Genomic DNA, 14,337 nt, shown 5'->3' with positions numbered 1-14,337 from the left:
CTTTCATTTGGCAAGAAGACCTGGAGGGAGAGAGGGCCCTCCCCACCTACACTCCCCTGCTGACCACAGCTAATGGACTAGCTCCGCTGGGCCCTGCGGCAGCTTAAGTTTCCGTAGGAGAAGGGAGGTGGGGGAAGAGGGGATGTTGGCCCAGGCAAGCAGTTGTCCCTGGCTTCCCGCACCTTCTCTCCTTCCCTCCCTCCACATTCTCTGCCTGAACCTATAGCATAGAAACCATCTCTCCACCTTCCACTTTATTTTTATTTATTTATTTATTTTTGAGACGGAGTCTCACTCTGTCGCCTAGGCCGGAGTGCAGTGGCGATCTCGGCCCACAGCAACCTCCCCCTCCCAGGTTCAAGCGATCCTCCTCCCAAGTAGCTGGGGCTACAGGCGCGCCACCACACCAGGCTAATTTTTGTATTTTTAGTAAAGACGAGGTTTCACCATGTTGGCCAGGCTGGTCTCCAACTCCTGACCTCAAGTGATCTGCCTGCCTCGGCGTCCCAAAGTGCTGGGATTACAGGCGGGAGCCACGGTGCCCGGCCCACCTTCCACTTTAAAATAGAAGTATCAATTACTTCTCCCTGAGGTTGGCGCCGAGGCTCATGCCTATAATCCCAGCACTTTGGCAGGCCGAGGCGGGCAGATCACCTGAGGCTAGGAGTTCTAGACCAGCCTGGCCAACATGGTGAAATCCCGTCTCTACAAACAATATAAAAATTAGCCGGGCATGGCGGTGCACACCTGTGGTCCCAGCTGCTTGGGAGGCTGAGGCAGAGAATTGCTTGAACTCAGGAGGCAGGCCGAGATCGCCCTACTGCGCTCCAGACTCTGGGGGACAGAGTCTCTGTCTCAAAAAAAAAAAAAAAAAATTACTCCTCCATGAGCCTATCACAGGAAATCTGAGGTGCACAGGGGCAGTTCCCCACCCCTTACTTTTCTCATTTCCTCTGCTCTGCAGAGAAGGTAGGAACTTCAGAGCTAGAGCCAGCAGCCCAGCCTCCAGGTCCCCAGAACTGCCCTCTCCCAGGCCCTTCTCTGTGACGTGACTGGTAGGATTATCCTTCTCCAGGGCCTGCCCAAGACACATATCCTCTTCCTCCCCACTCAAGCTCCCTCAGGGCCCTCATCTCTGGCTCAAACCTCATAGTAGCTGGGCAGGGCACCCTGCTGAGAGGGGCCTCTACCCTGGATCCATTCCTGGAAGCTATGCCCTCTAACTTGGCCCATATAGGCCCTGAGTTCTAGCAAACAGGCCCCTAGGGCTTCCCAGGCAGCCTTCATCCCTTCTCCCTGCTCACCTTGTCCTCAGACCCCCAGATTGTCAGGACTTGGGATATCTGGCAGGGCGCCTGCAAGCCACTCTGGCTAGTCTGTACAGACACAGCTCTGCAGCAGGAGATAACTGATCTAGAGCTGGATTTCAGTCTCCGTTTACCTCCTCAGCAAGGCATAATCTGCAAAACTGTGCTTGATATCAACAGTGGCCTTGATATTTGAAAGTCTGTATACTACAAAGATAGAGATCACCATGTCCATCCCTTTTTATCTTTTCTACCTAGACCAGAAAAAGGTACCTATCCCTTCTCTTCTGAGAAAATCCTGTGGAAGTAGCTTCCACAGGGAATCCCCATTGCAAGTTCCAGATACTACTCTGGGGGAGGTTCCTCCAACATCAAACCTCAATCTCTCCTGCTGCAGTGCCTTCTTTTTCTGGGCTCTGCCTCTGGACTCATGGTGTTATTTGATGCTTCGAGGCACTTTCAGATTCCATCCCCTGATGCAGCATTTGCTATAAATATGTCTGAAGGGTTTCTTGCTGACAATGCCCAGCAAGATTGCACCCTCCTTCCCAAATTAGGCCTCTGGATGGACTGGGGAGTCAGCTGTGGGTTCAAGACCTAACTCTTGCTCACTCTGGGACAGATAGTATGACTGCTGTGTGCATTTGGAGGTTCCTCCTGGTACCTGGGAAGGAGGGGAAGGTGAGAGGGCTGAGGTGTTTGGCTTCATGCTCTTGCTGCCCAGAATCCGGCTCAGCCTAGCACATAGTAGGTGCTTGATAATATGTTTCTTTTAGTCTTAGGTCCCAGTTTCCCCTCTGAGTCTGCTGATGCACATGATAGGTGATTCCAGTCTCACAGAATGGATTGCAGTGAGCAATGAGCCTGGAACATGAGTGGAACTCTAGGGCTTCCCCACATGGAGGAAGGGGTATTGATGGCAGGTCTCTAGGGTGGCCAGGAGAATGTGGGGGCTGGCCTAGAATTTACCATCTTCTCTCCCTCACTAGAAGCAAGGAACTGCTCTTGCTAAATTCCTAAAGCTTTAGGACTCTGAATCACAGCATAGCCCAAGGGGTCAGTTCAAGTCCTTCCTCCACCCCCACACGTTTACAAGCTTTGTAAACATCAGAGGTTAGTCAGGGAAGCTGGGCTGAAAAGAGATGGAGGTGGGGGTTAGGATCCTTGGAAGAGGTTCTGCGATGTTTGACTCAGATTACAGGCACATGTGGTGGGAGTTCTTTGGGGAAAGACTTCCCCAAGTGGGGGCAGCTGAAACATGCCAGCTGGAGCAGAGAGGACTTGGGCCTTTAGGAGGGTGGGGCTGCTGACAAGAGGCTGAGGATGGCCTTGAGAAGGTCAGAGCCGTGAGGGAAGAGGCTGACCCTGGCATGTACAGCTGGAGGGAGGGGGAGTGAGGCAATGTGTTTGGATTCTTCCTCTCTGCCCCTCTAGCTCATGGCAGTTTGCGTGTTCCTTTATCTCACGGGATCCCTGCTCTGAGCCCACATCAGGGCCCCTCTCTAACAAAGAGGTGCCAGTGTCTGGCCTGCAGGCTGGGCACCTTTCTACTTGCTCCCACTAGCCTCTGCCCCACCCTTGACTCCCACCTTTCTCAGTTTAAGGATCTGAGCTGTGGTAGCCATCTCTAGCTCAGGGTGAGGGCATGGTGCCTGCAACCTCCCTGGGAATGAATTATTGAAGACAGAGTTGTGCTAGCTGTTCACAGCTGCTGCCCCTTGGGCCCACCATTGCCTCTTACTGTGCTTCTCACTGCTGTAAGGGGGTATGAATCCTGGGGCCTGGGAAGAGGGTATTGGGGAGAGGCAGGGACTGAATAAGGTTGAGGAGGTGGGCCTTGGAGAGAAGCCTCCTGGGGTGGAGGGAGGTGGGCTGGCAAAGACTTGTGGCCCCTCATCATGGATCAGGAGGGTAGTCGTAGGACAGAGGGAGCTGGCAACCACTTGGTTGCAACCAGGTTGGGAAGTGAGACTGGAAGACTTGACCGGAGTGGTTTCCCAGGGTTGCAGGTCTGGACTCTCATATGCTTCTGGGGTAACAGAGCCAGAAGGAGTCTGGGTTTTTCCTTGAATGACCTGAAGTTGCACCGGTAAGGGTCATTCAGGGATGCTCTGTGCAGAGAGGCCTCTGTCTCTTCCCTGCAAATAAGGTCTTGCATGTGTGGTGTGAGGAGTGTAGTTAGTGTCACGGTCCTAGACAGGCCTCATCTGGCACCTTGGAAAGAATGCAGGATTTAGAGCCTGAAGACCAGAGGGCAAGTCCTAATTCTGTCATTTGCTGATTGTGGGCAAGCCATTTATTATCTCAGAAACTCAGTTTCTTACTTTTATTTTTTACTTAAAAAAATATTTTTTTAAGACTAGTTAATTGCAATAGTGAGAAGGGGGGAAGAGTAGAACAAGGAGTTTGACTGGTACCAAACTGACTCTGAACAATCAATTCAGATTGCTTGCTACCTTTGGACTAGCCTCAGTTTCTTTTCTTTTCTTTTTTTTTTTTTTTTGAGTTGGAGTCTCACTGTGTCTCCCAGGCCAGAGTGCAGTGGCATGATTTTGGCTCACTACAACCTCCACCTCCTGGGTTTAAGGGATCCTCCTGCCTCAGCCTCCCGAGTAGCTGGGACTACAGGTGCGTGCCACCACACCCGGCTAATTTTGTATATTTTTAGTAGAGATGGGGTTTCACCATGTTGGCCAGGCTTGTCTCAAACTCCTGACCTCAGGTGATCTGCCTGCCTCGGCCTCCCCAAGTATTGAGATTACAGGTATGAGCCACCGTGCCCGGCTCCCACAACCTGTTTCTTATTATTATTTTATTTATTATTTATTTATTTATTTTTTTGTTGCCCAGGATGGAGTGTGATCTCGGCTCACCACTGCAAGCTCCGCCTCCCGGGTTTAGGCAATTCTCCTGCCTCAGCCTCCTGAGTAGCTGGGATTACAGGTGTGTGCCACCACGCCCAGCTAATTTTTTTGTATTTTAAGTAGAGATGGCATTTCACCATGTTGGTCAAGCTGGTCTCAAACTCCTGACCTTGTGATCCATCTGTCTTGGCCTCCCAAGTTCTTTTAAAACTGGAAAAGAACGATGGTGGCTTAACAAGAGGTTCTGTGAGAACTCAAGAGGAACACTTGGGCTTCATGAGATATAAATTGCTGTACCAAAGTTAGTTGTTATTGCGGGTAAGAGTATCATAAACAGGGAAGCAGCACATAGTGGAAAGAACCTGCACAGGGTCAGTGGCCTAGGTTTTGGCACCTGCCCTGTGACTAACCCATGGAAAGACCTCTTAGGTCCCTTCCACTTCTGAGATTAAATGACTTCTCAAAGGCCACAATTAGTCAACGCTTGGATCTGGATTCAGACCCAGATCTTCAGAATCTACCTCCTGGGTTTTTTCCCATTACAGCCCATGGGCTGGGTACTCTAGTCCACCCTGACCTTCCATGGGCTCAACACACTGGGACCTCCCCTGAAAGTCCCCTACACACGGATACCACAGTGACTAGCATTTCATTCCTTTGTATTATGCATGGGAGGTGCATAATACAGGTGGATCCTCCCACCTAAGCCTCCCTAGTAGCTAGGGACTATAGGCACATGCCACAATGCCTGGTTAGTTTTTTTTATTTGTTATTTTTTGTAGAGATGGGGTTTTACCATGTTGCCTGGGCAGGTCTTAAACCCCTGGGCTCAAGCAGTCCTCCTGTCTCGGTCTCCCAAAGTGTTGGGATTACATTCGTGAGCCACTGTGCCTGGCCAATTTTCATTTCATCTAATCGTAGTCTATATTTAAATCTCCCTGGTTGGCCCCAAAATGTCTTTTTTTTTTTTTTTTTTTTTTTTGAGATGGAGTTTCACTCTTGTTGCCCAGGCTGGAGTGCAATGGCGCAATCTCAGCTCAATGCAACCTCTGCCTCCTGGGTTGAGGCCATTCTCCTGCCTCAGCCTCCTGAGTAGCTGGGATTAGGCGCGTGCCACCATGCTTGGCTAATTTTTGTATTTTTAGTAGCAACAGGGTTTCACCATGTTGGTCAGGCTGGTCTCGAACTCTTGACCTTGTGATCTCCCCTCTTTGGCCTCCCAAACTGCTGGGATTACAGGCATGAGCCACCACACCTGGCCAGCAGCCTACTTTTAAGGAAGAGAGAGAGAGAGAGCATAGAAGTCACAGTCTTTTTGTAACCTAATTTTGCAAGTGGCATCTGATCACTTTTGCTGCATTTTATTTCTTAGAAGTGAGTCACTAGAGCCAGCCCATGCCCAGAGTGTGGGAGTTACATAAGGGCCTGAATATCAGCAGTCAGAGATCATTGGAAGCTATTTCAGAGCTGCCTACCAGTATATTATAGGTAATATTCCATATTTTATCACATGGGAAGATACATAGCAATTTATTTATATTATTATTATTATTTTTGAGATGGAGTTTCGCTCTTGTTGCCCAGGCTGGAATGCAATGGCGTGATCTCAGCTCACTGCGACCTCTGCCGCCTAGGTTCAGATGATTCTCCTGCCTCAGCCTCCCGAGTAGCTGGGATTACAGGCATGCGCCACCACGCTAGGCTAGTTTTGTAGTTATAGTAGTGAAGGGGTTTCTCCATGCATGAGCCACAGAGCCCAGCCTATTTTTATTTTTTTTTTTGAGATAGAGTCTTGCTCTGTTGTCTAGGCCAGAGTGCAGTCGCACAATCTCGGCTCACAGCAGCCTCCTGGGTTCAAGTGATTCTCCTGCCTCAGCCTCCCAAGTAACTGGGATTACAGGCACGCACCACCACGTCTGACTAATTTTTGTGTTTTTAGTAGAGACAGGGTTTTGCCATGTTGGCCAGGCTGGTCTCAAACTCCTGACCTAAAGTGATCCACCTGCCTCAGCCTTCCAAAGTGCTGCGATTACAGGCATGAGCCACTGCACCTGGCCAGATACATAGCAATTTAAAAGGGCCTTTTGGATATATGTTATTTGAACTTTAACAACTCTGTGAAGGCAGATATTGTTACCTCCATTTTATCAATGAGAAAACAGCCTTGAAGAGAGTTTCCTTTTTTACCCTACCTAAAGTAGGCCCCTTCAGTTACCCTTTATCAGACATTAATTTCCTGCAACACAGTTTTTAAAAAATAGACTCTCTTTTTTTTGAGACATAGTCTTGCTCTGTTGCCCAGGCTGGAATGCAGTGGCGCATCTAGGCTCACTGCAAGCTCCGCCTCCCAGGTTCATGCCATTCTCCCGCCTCAGCCTCCTGAGTAGCTGGGACTACAGGCGCCCGCCACCATGCTCGGCTAATTTTTTATATTTTTTAGTAGAGATGGGGTTTCACTGTGTTCGCCAGGATGGTCTCGATCTCCTGACCTCATGATCTGCCCGTCTCAGCCTCCCAAGGTGCTGGGATTACAGGCATGAGCCACCGCACCCGGCCTAGAAGTTTTAAATTCACAGCAAAATTGAGCAGAAAGTCCAGAGTTCCCACCTACTTCCTGCCCTGACACGTGCACAGCCTACCCCCATTAACATCCTGCAGCAGAGTGGTAAATTTGTTAAAATGAACCTACATTGACACATCACTGTCACAAGTCCATAATTTACACTAGGCAGGGGAGAGTTCTAATTCTACCACTGAACTGCAAGTGCTACAGTTTTACTAGGGTTCACTCTTGGTGGTGTACATTCTGTGGGTTTGGATAAATGTCTAAATGACATGTATCCACCATTATAGTATCACACAGAATAGTTTCACACTGCCCTAAAAATCCTCTGTGCTCTTCCTCTTCATCCCTCCCTACGCCTAACCCTTGGCAACCATTGATGTTTTTACTGTTTCCAGTGTTTTGTGTTTTTCAGAATGTCCTATAGTTGGAGTCATGCAGTATGGTTTTTTTTGTTGTTGTTGTTTGTTTGTTTGTTTGTTTTTTTGAGACGAAGTCTTGCTCTGTCACCCAGGCTGGAGTGTGGTGGCGCGATCTCAGCTCACTGCAAGCTCTGCCTCCCGGGTTCACGCCATTCTCCTGCCTCCCTAGTAGCTGGGACTACAGGTGCCCACCACCACGCCTGGCTAATTTTTTGTATTTTTAGTAGAGACGGGGTTTCACTGTGGTCTCGATCTCCTGACCTTGTGATCTGCCCTTCTCGGCCTCCCAAAGTGCTGGGATTACAGACATGAGCCACCGTGCCCAGCCATCATGCAGTATGTTAACCAGATTCTGCGACACACTTTTCAGGCTGTATAATCTCATTCCTTTGTCTGCTTGTTTATTACCTGCCTCTCTGGATGAGACTGCAAGTTGCCTGAGGGCAGAAACTTTGTCTGTCTTCTTTACTTACCACTGTATCTCCAGTGCCTAGAATTGTGCCTGCCACCTAGTGAGCATTAATGAATGTTTGTTGAAAGGAAGAATGTTTCTGGCTGGGCATAGTGCTTCGCACCTGTAATCTCAGCACTTTGGGAGGCTGAGGTGGGCGGATCACCTGAGGTCAGGAGTTCAAGACCAGCCTGGCCAACATGGTGAAACCCTGTCTCTACTAAAAATACAAAAATTAGCCGGGCGTGGTGGCAGGCACGTGTGATTCCAGTTACTCAGGAGACTGAGGCAAGAGAATTGCCTGAACCTGGGAGGCAGAGGTTGCAATGAGCCGAGATTGTGCCACTGCACCGCAGCCTGGGCGACAGAGCAAGACTCCATCTAAAATAATAATAATAATAATAATAATAAGTTTTGAAGTTTGTCCTTGTCACATTCCAATTGGTTGGAATCCAGGTCTCCTTGACTTGACAGCCTAGACTGATCTGTTCATTACACCACACTGGGAAGGAAGAAAGCTGTGTCTGAGGGATCGGGTGGGAATAGAGCCCAGAGAAGGAAGACAGCAGGAAGAGTGACAACCAGAGAGGAGGAGAGGAGGGGGCAAATGGCTTTTCTGTAAAACACAGTTGGCCAAGGGGGCAGCTCAGAAGGCTCTCTTTTCTCCTTAGAATTCTGCCCTAAAGTGGGCATAGTCCTCCTGTCTTGGTCCTTCTCGACATACTGAGAGAGGCTCACTTTAAACAAGTGAGCAAGAAACTTTACCTAATACTAAGGAAACACAAAAAGAAAATAAGCAATGAAAATACATGAACTCTAAAACAGCTCAGCGTTGTCTGAAGTGTAAAGTTTCCATTCTTACTCCCTGGACTCTCAGACTCGGGTCCTTTGTGCGTCTTGCCTCCTAGATAACTGCTGCCCAATTCCAAAGGGCTTTTCACAATTTTCCAGTCTCCTAGTTTCCCTGCCTCCCAGCTCCCAGCCTGTTTGCCAGGATGGGTATGGGGATACATTAAGACTTTTATTTATTTTTAAAAACATTTATTTTGAGGCAGGGTCTCACTCTGTTACTCTGGCTGGAGTACAGTGGTGCAATCATAGCTAACTGCAGCCTCAAACTCCTGAGGTCAGGCGATCCTCCTGCCTCAGCCTCCTGAGTAGTTGGGACTACAGGTGTGTGTCACCATGCCTGGCTAAAGACTTTTAGATGCACTAAGAACTCAAGAGACTACGATGATCCCCATGCAGTTGAAAACAATTTAATTCAACAAACAATTCAACTGTAAAAAAAAAATTTAAGAATGCTAAAAATGTTCTGAAAATTTCCATGACAAATTTGACATTTTGGGGAAAATGTCAAGTATCACATTATTTCTAAATAAATATTACTCAGTGCCCCTGCTTTGCTGGCACTTAACACTCAGGGTGCCTATTAGGTAGATACTCACTCTTGCCCCTATGCCCACCCGCATGGGAAATATGAAATGTAGAGAAATCACAGTACACTGTTAATTTCCTCATTTGGAGTACTTTCCTGCTGGCATAAAAACTGTGAACGCTTGGCATCTCCCTAACTTTTTATCTTGAACATTTTAAAAATGTAATTAATTAATTAATTTAAAAAAAATTTTTTTGAGACAGTGTTTCACTCTGTTGCCAAGCTGGAGTGCAATGGCATGATCTCAGCTCACTGCAACCTCCACTTCCTGGGTTCAAGCGGTTCTCCTGCCTCAGCCTCCTGAGTAGCTGGGACTATGGGCATGTGCCACCACACTCAGTTAATTTTTGTATTTTTGGTAGAGATAGTGTTTCACCATGTTGGCCAGGCTGGTTTCAAACTCCTGACCTCAAGTAATCTGCCTGCCTTGGCCTCCCAAAGTGCTGGGATTAAAGGCATGAGCCACCGTGCCTTGCCTTGAACATTTTTTTTAATTTTTAATTTTTTTAAGAAAGAGGTGGAGTCTTGCCTTATTTCCCAGGCTGGTTTGGAACTCCTGAGCTCAAGCGATCTGCCCGCCTCAGCCTCCCAAAGTGCTGGGATTACATGGTGCCTACCCATGAACATTTTAAAACCTACAGAAAAGTTGCAAGAATAATACAATGAACACATAAACCTTTCACTTAGATTTACTGGTTGTTAACATTATCCCACATTTGCTTTATCACTATGTAGGTGTGTGTTTTTGCTGAACTATGTGAGAATTAGTTGCAGACATTAACTTCCTTCCTAAAGACTTCATTCGGTATTTACCAAGAACAGGGGCATTTCTACATAACCACAAGATAATTATCACACTCAGGAAATCTAACAGTGATATACCATTATCTAATCTACATTTCCCCAACTGTCCCAATAATGTCCTTATAGTTTTTTTAAAAAAATCTGGGTTCTGACAAAGCATCATGTATTGTATTTAATTGTGTCTCTCTAGTCTTATTAAAGTTTCCCAATTTTTTTCTTCCATAACTTTGATATTTTTGAAGAATACAGGCTAATTGTCTTAGAGGTGTCCCTCAATTGATTTCCTCGATTCAGGTTAAACATTCTTGGTAAGAATACCACATAGGTGGCCTGGTGAGGTGGCTCACGCCTGTAATCTCAGAACATTGGAAGGCCGAGGCGGGCGGATCACCCGAGGTCAGGAGTTCAAGACCAGCCTGACGAACATGGTGAAACCCAGTCTCTACTAAAAATACAAAAAATTAGCCAGGTGTGGTGGTGCACACCTATAATCTCAGCTACTTGGGAGGCCGAGGAAGGAGAATTGCTTGAACTTGGGAGGTGAAGGTTGCAGTGAGCTTTGATCGCGCCACTGTACTCCAGCTTGGGTGACAGGGCAGGACTCCCATCTTAAAAAAAATACTACGTAGGTGATGTTGTGTCCTTCCCAGTGCCTCACACTGGGGGCATATGATATCGGTTTGTCCCATTTTTGGCACTCTTAAATTCGATCACTTGGTTAAGGCAGCGTCTGTGGCATTTTTCTTTTTTTTTGAGACGGAGTCTTGCTCTGTTGCCCAGGCTGGAGTGCAATGGCATGATCTCGGCTCACTGCAACCTCTGCTTCCCAGATTCAAGCGATTCTCCTGCCTCAGCCTCCTGAGTAGCTGGGATTACAGGTGCATGCTGCCACACCCAGCTAATTTTCGTATTTTTAGTAGAGATGCGGTTTCACCATGTTGGTCAGGCTGGTTTTCAACTCCTGACCTCAGCTGATCCAACCCACCTTGGCCTCCCAAGGTGTTGAGATTACAGGCGTGAGCCACCGTGCCCAGCCCGCCTGGCTAATTTTTAAAATTTTTTTGTGGAGACAGAGTTGTGCTCTGTTGCCTAGGCTAGTCTCAAACCCTGAGCTCAAGCAATCCTCCCACCTGAGCCTCCCAAAGTGATGGGATTACAGGTATGAGCCACCACATCTGCCTCTGCTCTTTGGTATCCTCATTTCTCTCCTTCTTTCTAAGGTAACATCCTCTGTAATTAAGAAAAATACCACTGGCCCAGCACGGTGGCTCATGCCTGTAATCTCAACACCTTAGGAGGCCAAGGTGGGTGGATCAGCTGAGGTCAGGAGTTGAAAACCAGCCTGACCAACATGGTGAAACCCCATCTCTTTGGGAGGCCGAGGCGGGTGGATCACAAGGTCAGGAGATCGAGACCATCCTGGCTAACATGGTGAAACCCCGTCTCTATTAAAATATTAAATTAAATTAAAATAAAAAAAATTAGCCAGGTGTGACGGCGGGCACATGTAGTCCCAGCTACTCGGGAGGCTAAGGCAGGAGAATGGTGAGAACCTGGGAGGCGGAGCTTGCAGTGAGCCGAGATTGCGCCACTGCACTCCAGCCTGGGCGATAGAGCAAGACTCCGTCTCAAAAATAAAAAATAGGCCGGGCACGGTGGCTCACGCCTGTAATCCCAACACTTTGGGAGGCCAAGGCAGGTGGATCACCTGAGGTAGGGAGTTCGAGACCAGCCTGGCCAACATAGGGAAACCCCCTCTCTACTAAAAATACAAATAGCAGCCGGGCGTGGTTGCGGGCGCCTGTAATCCCAGCTACTTGGGAGGCCGAGTAATGAGAATAGCTTGAACCCGGGAGGCGGACGTTGTAGTGAGCCAAGATCGCGCCACTGCACTCCTGCCTGGGCGACAAGAGCTAGAGTCCATCTCAAAAAAAAGAAAAAATAAAAATTAGCCAGGTGGCCGGGCACAGTGGCTCAGGCCTGTAATTCCCGCACTTTGGGAGGCTGAGGCAGGTGGATCACCTCAGGTAGGGAGTTCGAGACCAGCCTGACCAATATGGAGAAACACCGTCTCTACTAAAAATACAAAAATTAGCTGGGCGTGGTGGCAAGCGCCTGTAATCCCAGCTACTCGGGAGGCTGAGGCAGGAGACTCGCTTGAACCAGGGAGGCGAAAGTTGCATTGAGCCGAGATCGCGCCATTGCATTCCGGCCTGGGCAACAAGAGGGAAACTCCATCTCAAAAAAAAAAAAAAAAAAAAAGAAAGAAAAAAAGCTAGGCATGATGGCACTTGCCTGTAGTTCCAGCTAATTGGGAAGCTGAGAGGAGAAGATCTCTGGAGCAGGAGCTTGAGGCACCTCTGCACTCCAGCCTGGGCAACAGCGATGATGCCCTGTCTCTAAAAAAACAAACCATCACAAACAAACAAAACAAATAGGAGAGGCCCAGAAGGGAAAAGCTGTGATTGTTCATAGTTTTTCCTGAGGACATGACTGCATGACGTGACTAGGCAATTCCTGCTCCTTGCTGCAAAGGCAGTGAGCCTTGGATCCAGTCTGAAGCAAGCCCAGTAGTAATTGAAAATCTTCCTCTTCTTTGCTTCTCTTTTCTCAAGCTCCAGTCCTAAACTAAGGACTGAGTTCCAACTGACTGAAAACCAAATTAAAAGAGGAGCCTTGCTCCCTTCCTTGTGCTTGGCGTTGAGCCCCTGCCGCCGCCTCAGCGGTCGTCCCTGCCCTGTCCACCCCGGGCTGCACCCCGCAAGGCTCCTGCTGTTGTCCCCGGAGCATGGGAGGCTGCTGGGCATGAGTGGCTTGGTCCTGCAGAAGCTGTGTGGCAGGGAGGGGGTCCATGGCTGCAGCCAACAAGGGCAGCAAGCCCAGATTCTGGAGTGTCCACTTTGTGACAGGCCACGATGCAGAGGGCTGCCAAAGCCACGTCCACTTTGATGAGAAGTTGCAGGACTCGGTGGTCATGGTCATCCAGGAGAGCGACAGCAGCTTTCTGGTCAAGGTTTCTGAAGATCCTGCACAGGTATGAGATTACCTTTGCTCCGCCCCAGTGCACAGGCTGAGCAAGGACGTCCGCCAGGCACTTGTCCCCAGCCCGCACCTGAAGCTTCTCAGCGTCCTACCCTTCCCTGAAGGTTATAGTGTCAAGTGCGAGTACTAGGCGCACAAAGAGGGGGTCCTCAAAGAGGGGATGCTGCTAGTCTGGGAAGGTGGCACCGGCACCTGCGTGCGGGGGAGGTGCAAGCCTGCATCATGGGCTGACAACACGGCACGTGCATGCTGCTGGATGGTGTCAAATGCGTGGGTGCCAAGCTGGAATACCACTCGGAGCACAGCGACTGTCACGGCTTTGACTGAGGCCTGAGGCCCTGCCTGCCCTGGGCCGCCCTGCCTGCCCTGGGCTGCTCAGCCTTAAACCCTGTCTTGTTCCCCCATACCCGACATGTTGCCTGATGGTGTGGCTTCCTTGCCCCTCTCCAGGGTGGGTGGGACGGAGTGGCATTGCCCGCACCTGTCACCTCTGTCTTCATTCGAGCCACCACCCTGCCTCTCCTGCATCCTCCTCTTCCACTTCCTCCTCCGTGTGCCTCATTTTCCTGCCAGAAGAAATGGCTTGAGCCCTCAAGGAGGCTGTCTGAGGAAGGGAGGAGAGGGCCTGGGGTGGGTACTCCCACTCCCCACCCCAAGCCATAGAGGCTTCAACCAGGGTCTGGGAGAGGACGGAGCTGGTTCTCTGAGGTCGTGGCCCCGTTACCTCTGCTGCTGCCTTGCTTCAGCCACCTCTCCTGCCCCTCCCTTGTTCACACTGCTGTCCTCCATGAGTGGCAGGGAGGTGCAGTCCCCAGCTCCTACCCCTCAGGCCTGTGTTACTTGATTTTTAAGCGACTTGTTGGGATAGAGTCCTAAAGAAATAAAACTTCCAGTGGGGGGGGCGGGGTGGGGGGGAGACGACCCTTGTCCCCAGTGTTACTCCCAAACATTTGTGTGATATGCTGGCAAGGATCTGGGAGATAACCGATTTCAGTTATCTGCACTCAGATACAGGCCCTTTGAGGCTTGTGAGATAAGAAAGTTTGATATTGTTAATCTTTTCAGTCTCTCTCACCTCTTACACACATATACAGAGCTGGCTTCCTGTACCACTTCTGGAAACAGCAAAATCTACTTTTTCCATGGCAACTATTTAGCCAAGGAGACTGGGAGTAAAAGGGAGGATGTCCCTATGACCCTCTCCTTACTACACTAAAATATCTTTTTTTTTTCTTTTGAGATGGAGTCTCATGCTGTTGCCCAGTCTGGAGTGCAGTGGCGTGATCTCGGCTCACTACATCTTCCGTCTCCTGGATTCAAGCGATTCTCGTGCCTCAGCCTCCTGAGTAGCTGGGGTTACAGGTGTATACCACCACACCCAGCTAATTTTTGTATTTTTAGTAGAGATGGAGTTTCAACATGTTGGCCAGGCTGGTCTTGAACTCC

At 49.1% G+C, this 14,337-nt stretch overlaps 1 pseudogene; it reads left to right on the top strand.

The window, feature by feature from the left end:
- Positions 1–11,530: 11,530 nt before the first annotated feature.
- Positions 11,531–13,844, top strand: LOC129049124 (adipose-secreted signaling protein-like; annotated as a pseudogene).
- Positions 13,845–14,337: the final 493 nt, after the last annotated feature.

The sequence above is a fragment of the Pongo abelii genome, chromosome 10 (genome assembly GCF_028885655.2).
Source record: "Pongo abelii isolate AG06213 chromosome 10, NHGRI_mPonAbe1-v2.0_pri, whole genome shotgun sequence".
In the NCBI taxonomy this organism is placed as follows: Eukaryota; Metazoa; Chordata; class Mammalia; order Primates; family Hominidae; genus Pongo; species Pongo abelii.
This window is presented reverse-complemented; position numbering and strand designations above follow the sequence as displayed.